Source organism: Chelonoidis abingdonii, chromosome 8, assembly GCF_003597395.2.
Source record: "Chelonoidis abingdonii isolate Lonesome George chromosome 8, CheloAbing_2.0, whole genome shotgun sequence".
Taxonomy (NCBI): Eukaryota; Metazoa; Chordata; order Testudines; family Testudinidae; genus Chelonoidis; species Chelonoidis abingdonii.
The window spans coordinates 53,177,406-53,183,858 of record NC_133776.1 but is presented as its reverse complement, the minus strand read 5'-3'; the positions used below and the strand labels follow the sequence as shown (position 1 = coordinate 53,183,858).

Below are 6,453 nucleotides of genomic sequence, written 5' to 3'. Positions count from 1 at the left end.
TGGGAACTCATGGGGGCAGGGATTGTCTCTGCTCTGGGTCTGTATAGCACCTGGCACAATGGGGTTCCGGTCCCTGACTGGGCTCCCAGGCGCAATGGAAATACAAATAATACATTATAATACAATGTGGCATCATAAAACCTGAGAAATATGGGCTATGGATCAGCCCGCAGCTCATATTACATAGCCCAGAGACTAGCGGGTGAAGCATTAGGCCAAAACAAGTTATTGACTCATAATCTTCAAGAACCCACAACAACCTTCGTCTAACATGGCACTGACTTGTATCTAGAAGGCTGTTCCCTTCTAGGACCAAATCTTCAACTCCCTTGTAAAGCCCAAATAAATGGGCTTCAAGCTGGCGTCCTCTGCAAGGGCTGGTGGTATAAAGTTCCCCCTCACAGGCTGCGGAACACCTCAGGAGCCATTCCATAGCTACTCTCACAACCTCAGGGCTACTGTGGTCTCTTCCACCTCTGTATCCTACCTCTCCAAACTGAGGAAGAAGAAGGTTTGGCTGGTGGGTCGACACAGTCCTGCCATTGTGTTTAGTGCCCTCTGTGCCCCAGGGGTGAGGGTCATGGCATTCCCCACGCTGAATACATAGCAGCCGCATACTTATTCAAGTGCACCATTGTGGATCTAGTGGCTGTGTATACACGTGCTTAGGACAAATGGTGCACCAGATAGTCATTATTTATTTATTGCCTTGATTTACAAGGTGCCCATCTCTCAGCAGCTGCTCATACTTCACAAGGTTTGGAGATGAAACCAAACAACATTTCCGCCCACCCAGCCCAGAAGAGAGTGTCAACTCAGTAACTCTTTCCTCCCCCTGTGCAACACCAGCTAACCTTCCAGGAAGGGGCTCAGGGAGCACAATTTAACTAGCAGGAGAAGTGGCAGGAGATTCCAGAACCTACAATTAATGAAAGGCCTGGGTGAAATATGTATTTTATATCTTGTTCCAAACACAGATAGGAAAGTTTCCGCTGGGAGCAATTCAGGAAGGAGGGCCCGCTACGGTGCACACCCTACCCACAGCACCTGCAAATTTCACCCTGGGGATAAACAGCGGAAGCATCCTGGTCATTTAAAACAGGTTTTGTTTTATGTGGGATTGCTCAAATTATTCCTTGCAGATACATTATCAGATGACATCAACCTGTTGTTTGTTTTTGGGGTAGCATTCATGAATCATTTTCAAATCGATCGTGATTTCTGTGAGTGTATTTATCATTCATAAGAAGTAAGCACCGAGTAGATTATGCAAACACATTTCAGCCACTAAGATGTTGTTATTTGTTAGTGGCATGCAACTGGTGGTTAAGATCACATGGTATTGCTTCCTCACCATGATTGGGGATGGACAAACTGTCCAAACATGATGATAACAAAAAAGGAATAAGGAGTAGTGTATTGGGAAAAGTTTTCAACTAGCAATAATCACACCTCAGATTAACTTCATTGGTTATGATACTGCCATGCACTTGATCACCTGGCTGTACCTTAGTTTGCATGGGAATGTGTGTATCAGAATGAAAAACAGCCATTTCCCAAACAAGGGTGTGGACACAGAGCTGTTTATGCGCATGTCTCAAACTGTGAATAAAATGATCAAACTGAAGAACCTTCTGGAATTCATTGCAATCTTTGTGAGTGAGCTTTCTGCAGCACTTGACCGGCTTCAACTATCTATCTCTTAAAAGTCAGTCAAAATATCAAGGCAATGCATTCTCCCACACATCAGAAGAACTGCGCCTAGAGAGAGAGTGAGATACCATTTTAGCTTCCCTCTGTTGCACTGGTGGCCTGAGTCTTCCACAAGGCAAGCTTGAGCCTAGCGAACCAGTCAAGCCTTTGTTTTTTCAAAGAGCGCTATTTACATGTTTAAGCAATTACAGCTCAAACAAACAGCCAGAGGTTATTAGAATGCTACATAGACCATTCTCCAGTTGGGCAGAGAGGAAAAGAAAGCTTATTACCTTTGAATAACAATTTACAAGACTAGGCCTGGGCAGCACTGAGGGGACAATGGGCGGAGAGAAGGAGGAAGAGCAGCGGCTGGGATGCTTGAGCTATGTGCTTATTTCAGATTGCTGCAGATGGGGAAAGCATCCCATTATTGGCAAGACAATAACAGTCAGTGCTGTATAAACACTCCTAATCAGTGTCATTATTCTGCCTCAATGGGCAACCTGAGACTGAAAACCACAGGGCGGTGCAAGGTCTTGGCCTGAGAAGACAAACAAAACTCCCCTCACATTCTGCTGTGAAAAGGGATTTAATCAACGACAGTTGCAAATTCGCAGGGCAAGAATGAAGCCCATATTAAAGCTGCAGGGCTGTTCCATGGCCTAGCTGTTTCCGGAACTAATCCATATGCATGCAAACAGTCCCCTGGATTTCAGTCAGGCCACTTGCCCGAGGAAGGACTACTCGCATAAGTAGGCTCTTGCGGATGAATCATACTGCAGTTCAAAGAGTATTATATTCAAAGAAACATCCAGCCCTCACTCCCAACTACCACTGTATGAGTTAGCAACCAGGCTACAACATCATTTATAGATGAATGCAGGGCTGCATGACTTAAATTTGCCTATCACCTCAGGATATCCTGACATAACAGACAGGAAATCAGGAAAACACTTCCTATGACCTCAGGAACTCAATGAACTTAGGAAAAAAACAGGGTGTTCCATTGTCAAAAGCAAGCTGGTCACTGCTGTCTATGTAGAAACAAACCCCTTCCTTCCACACATTCACTTCTTGTGTTTCTTTCCCTGTACTGTTATTGAGGTCTGGTGTTTGCAGTTTTTGTACTGGTATAACTAGGTCAGTTAGGAGTGTGATTTTTTACCAATATAGTTATACCAGTACAACATCTAGTGTGGTTGTAGCTATACCAGTATAAAGGTGCTTTAGATCACTACAACTTATTATCCTTTCTGTATAATTATTAAGAATAATGCTCCAGAAATCCTTAAGAATTCAAGTCCAAACAACATAAATATGTCAGTTAACAATTTAGTAACTCTCTCCAGAGCAAATTGAACTACATATCACATGATAAATAACGTTGCCCTCTCTTCTGACATCAGTGTATCACTTTGAACACCAATGTTGCCACTACGCTGAGTGGTAGCAAAATTTCAAGGCCTTGCAGGTCAGATTCCCGACGGAGGAGAAATCAGTGATGCAGAGTCTAGGTATCTTCTAAGCGTAACTTGTCTTATTTACGCACATGCGCTAGTCCTGGAACTGAGGCAGTCACAAACAGCATCCAGGCAATCCCTTCTTCTAAACCTTAGCCTGCACACCAATGCCCAGTTCCCAGGGAACTACTCAATTCTAATAATTGCCTCCAAATATGAAGAATAAATAACAGAATAAATTTCCTGCTATCTGCTACAGCTTTTCTCAAAAGATGAATGCACGACAAAGCTAACAACATCAACACAGCATTTCTTCAAAGACTAAAAAATTGCTCACACAAAAGGAAAAAGAACTTGTAAAACTATGTGTAACAGTGCCATCTGGTGAGTCCTGCCATAGCATTGCTCATCAAAAGAATTGAGCCATTTCTTCTTTTCTCAAACAGAGCAGGATTTAATCATTGTTCCTAGCTGTTTACTTAATTACTTGTCTGACGAAATTACAGCCTTAGCGTACAAAATCTGGTTCTCCATGAATCGAGCAGTTTGATGACTCATAATGTATCAGTTGTGTGCTTGGTCACCTATGTCAGACAGTATTAGTTCTGATCCTTGATCAGATGACCTAAAATTTTAAAATAGGAGGCATGCCAGGACTAACCACAAGGGCTTCAAATCTCTCACAGAGACAGAGTGGGGATGGAATATTTTAGGGTACGTGAGAGCAGCCAGGAGAATTTTAGAGCATTCAGAATCTTTCCTTATCCTGGTTTGCACAAGAAACTTCCCTCCTCTCCCACCAAGGCACTGGCACTAACTGCATGAGCATGCAGCTGTTGGTGCAATTTGTGGCTGGATTTGGCTCATTTCATTGCCTGAATTCCAAGGTTCTGGCCAAAGGGTGTCAAGGATGTACAGTCTAAGGGACCCTGTAGGCACATAGAGAGAGCAGTGCCAGAACTCTCCCAAGTGCAGGGATGGGGATTGGGACTGTCCCTGCCAGGGTATGGGGCCTGAAAGGTGTGTAAACCTCTTTGTATGTCCCCAGCCCTCTGTGGCTGTGTAAGAGCCACTCACTGCTGGGAGTGAGAATACACCATAGAGATGAACAGAGGACTTCACAGTTCTCTTAGGCCCTGATCCTGCAGTTAGATTCAACTGGGCAGACCCTGTTATGTTAGTTCTGAATGTTTAGCACCGATACTCAGAGTGGCCATTAGGGGGCATATAGCAGGGAAGTAAGGGTATGTCTACACTATGGGATTATTCCGATTTTACAGAAACCAATTTTTGGAAACAGATTGTATAAAGTTGAGTGCACGTGGCCACACTAAGCACATTAATTCGGCGGAGTGCGTCCATGTACCGAGACTAGCATCAACTTGTGGGAGTGTTGCACTGTGGATAGCTATCCCATGGCTATCCCATAGTTCCAGCAGTCTCCCCCACCCATTGGAATTCTGGGTTGAGATCTCAGTGCATGATGGGTCAAAAACAGTGTCACGGGTGATTCTGGGTAAATGTCGTCACTCAATCCTTCCTCCGTGAAAGCAACGGCAGACAATCATTTCACGCCCTTTACCCTGGATTGCCTGGGCAGACGCCATAGCACGGCAACCATAGAGCCTGTTCAGCTTTTTTTCACTGTCACCATATGTCTACTGGATGCTGCTGACAGAGGCAGTACTGCAGTGCTACACAGCAGCATCCCCTTGCCTTTTGCAGGTTAGCAAAGACAGTTACCAGTCATATTGTACCGTCTGCTGCTGTCATGGGTGTTCCTGACTGGCCTCGATGAGGTCGGTCGGGGCGCGTGGACAAAAATGGGAATGACTCCCCAGGTCATTCTCTTCTTTATGTTTTGTCTAATGGAGAGTCCGTCCTGCCTAGAATATCAGGCAAGCCTACTAAAGAACCAGAGAGGCAAATGGCCACTCTGGGTCAGAGCCCGAGACATCCCGCTGAAATAATGAGCTGCATGCCATTCTAGGGGGTACCCCTGCAACAACGCCACCCGTTGCTTCCCTCCTCCCCCACCCCTTCTGGGCTACCGTGGCAGTTATCCCCCCCTTTGTGTGATGAAGTAATAAAGAATGCATGAATAAGAAACAACACTGACTTTATTGCCTCTGCAACCAGAGATCAAAGCTGGGAAGGGAGGGTGGTTGGTTTACAGCAAAGTAGAGTGAACCACCATTCTGCACTTTCTCAGCCTATAGCTGAAAATGGGAATCTGTGATAAGCACTAGGAAAGAAGCACAGGCAGGACTGAATCTCCATTCGTGTGTGGGCCTTTGGTTGACACTGGGTAAAATACAAAATGTCCCAGAATATGTATGTTGGGGGACAATTCTAAACGGCAGCTTAATTTTTTTACTTGCAGCAAAATGTAGAGGTCTAAGTATCTGATTGTGAGCTCTGGTAGCAAGGAGTAGGCTGGGCTAGGCGCGACTGTGCAGTGCTACTGACTGGGAGAGCAGCCTGAGGCAGAAGCCTCTAGCTCCATGATATTCCAGGCAGGACTGAATCTCCATTAGACAAAACTTAAAGAAAAGAATGACCTGGAGTCATTCCCATTTTTGCCCAGGCGCCCCCGGCCAACCTCACCGAGGCCAGCCAGGAGCACCCACAGGATAACAATGACGGATACCAGTCCTACTGTACTGTCTGTCGTCCGCAAGGCAAGGCAAGGGGATGCTGCTGTGCAGCGCTGCAGCACTGCTTCTGCCGGCAGCATCCAGTAGACGTATAGTGACATTGAAAAAAGGCGAGAAATGATTTTTTTCCCTTTGCTTTCACAGAGGGAGGGAGCGGGAGGAGGGGGCTGACGACATATACCCTGAACCACCCGCGACAATGTTTTTGACCCTTCAGGCTTTGGGAGCTCAGCCCAAAATTCAAATAGTTTTTGGAGAGTGCGGGAACTGTGGGATAGCTACAATAGTCTGTCAACCCTCCTCCATGAATGTTCATTTGATTCTTTGGCTTTCTGGTATGCTTGTCTCAACTCCTTAAGTTTCTCGCAGCACTGTGTTGAGTTTCTGTTGTGGCCTCTGTCCATCATGGTCTTGGAGATTTTTTCAAATGTTTTGGCATTTCGTCTTTTGGAATGGAGTTCTGATAGAACAGATTCATCTCCCCATACAGAGATCAGATTCAGTATCTCCCATACAGTCCATGCTGGAGCTCTTTTTTGATTCTGGGACGGCATGATCACCTGTGCTGATCAACGCTCCACGCTGGGCAAACAGGAAATAAAATTCAAAAGTTTGCAGAGCTTTTCCTGTCTACCTGGCCA

The 6,453-nt window shown here is 45.4% G+C and overlaps 1 pseudogene; it reads right to left on the bottom strand.

Annotated features, from left to right (window-relative positions):
- Positions 1-1,363: 1,363 nt before the first annotated feature.
- Positions 1,364-1,496, bottom strand: LOC116820186 (U4 spliceosomal RNA; annotated as a pseudogene).
- Between the last annotated feature and the right edge of the window lie 4,957 nt (positions 1,497-6,453).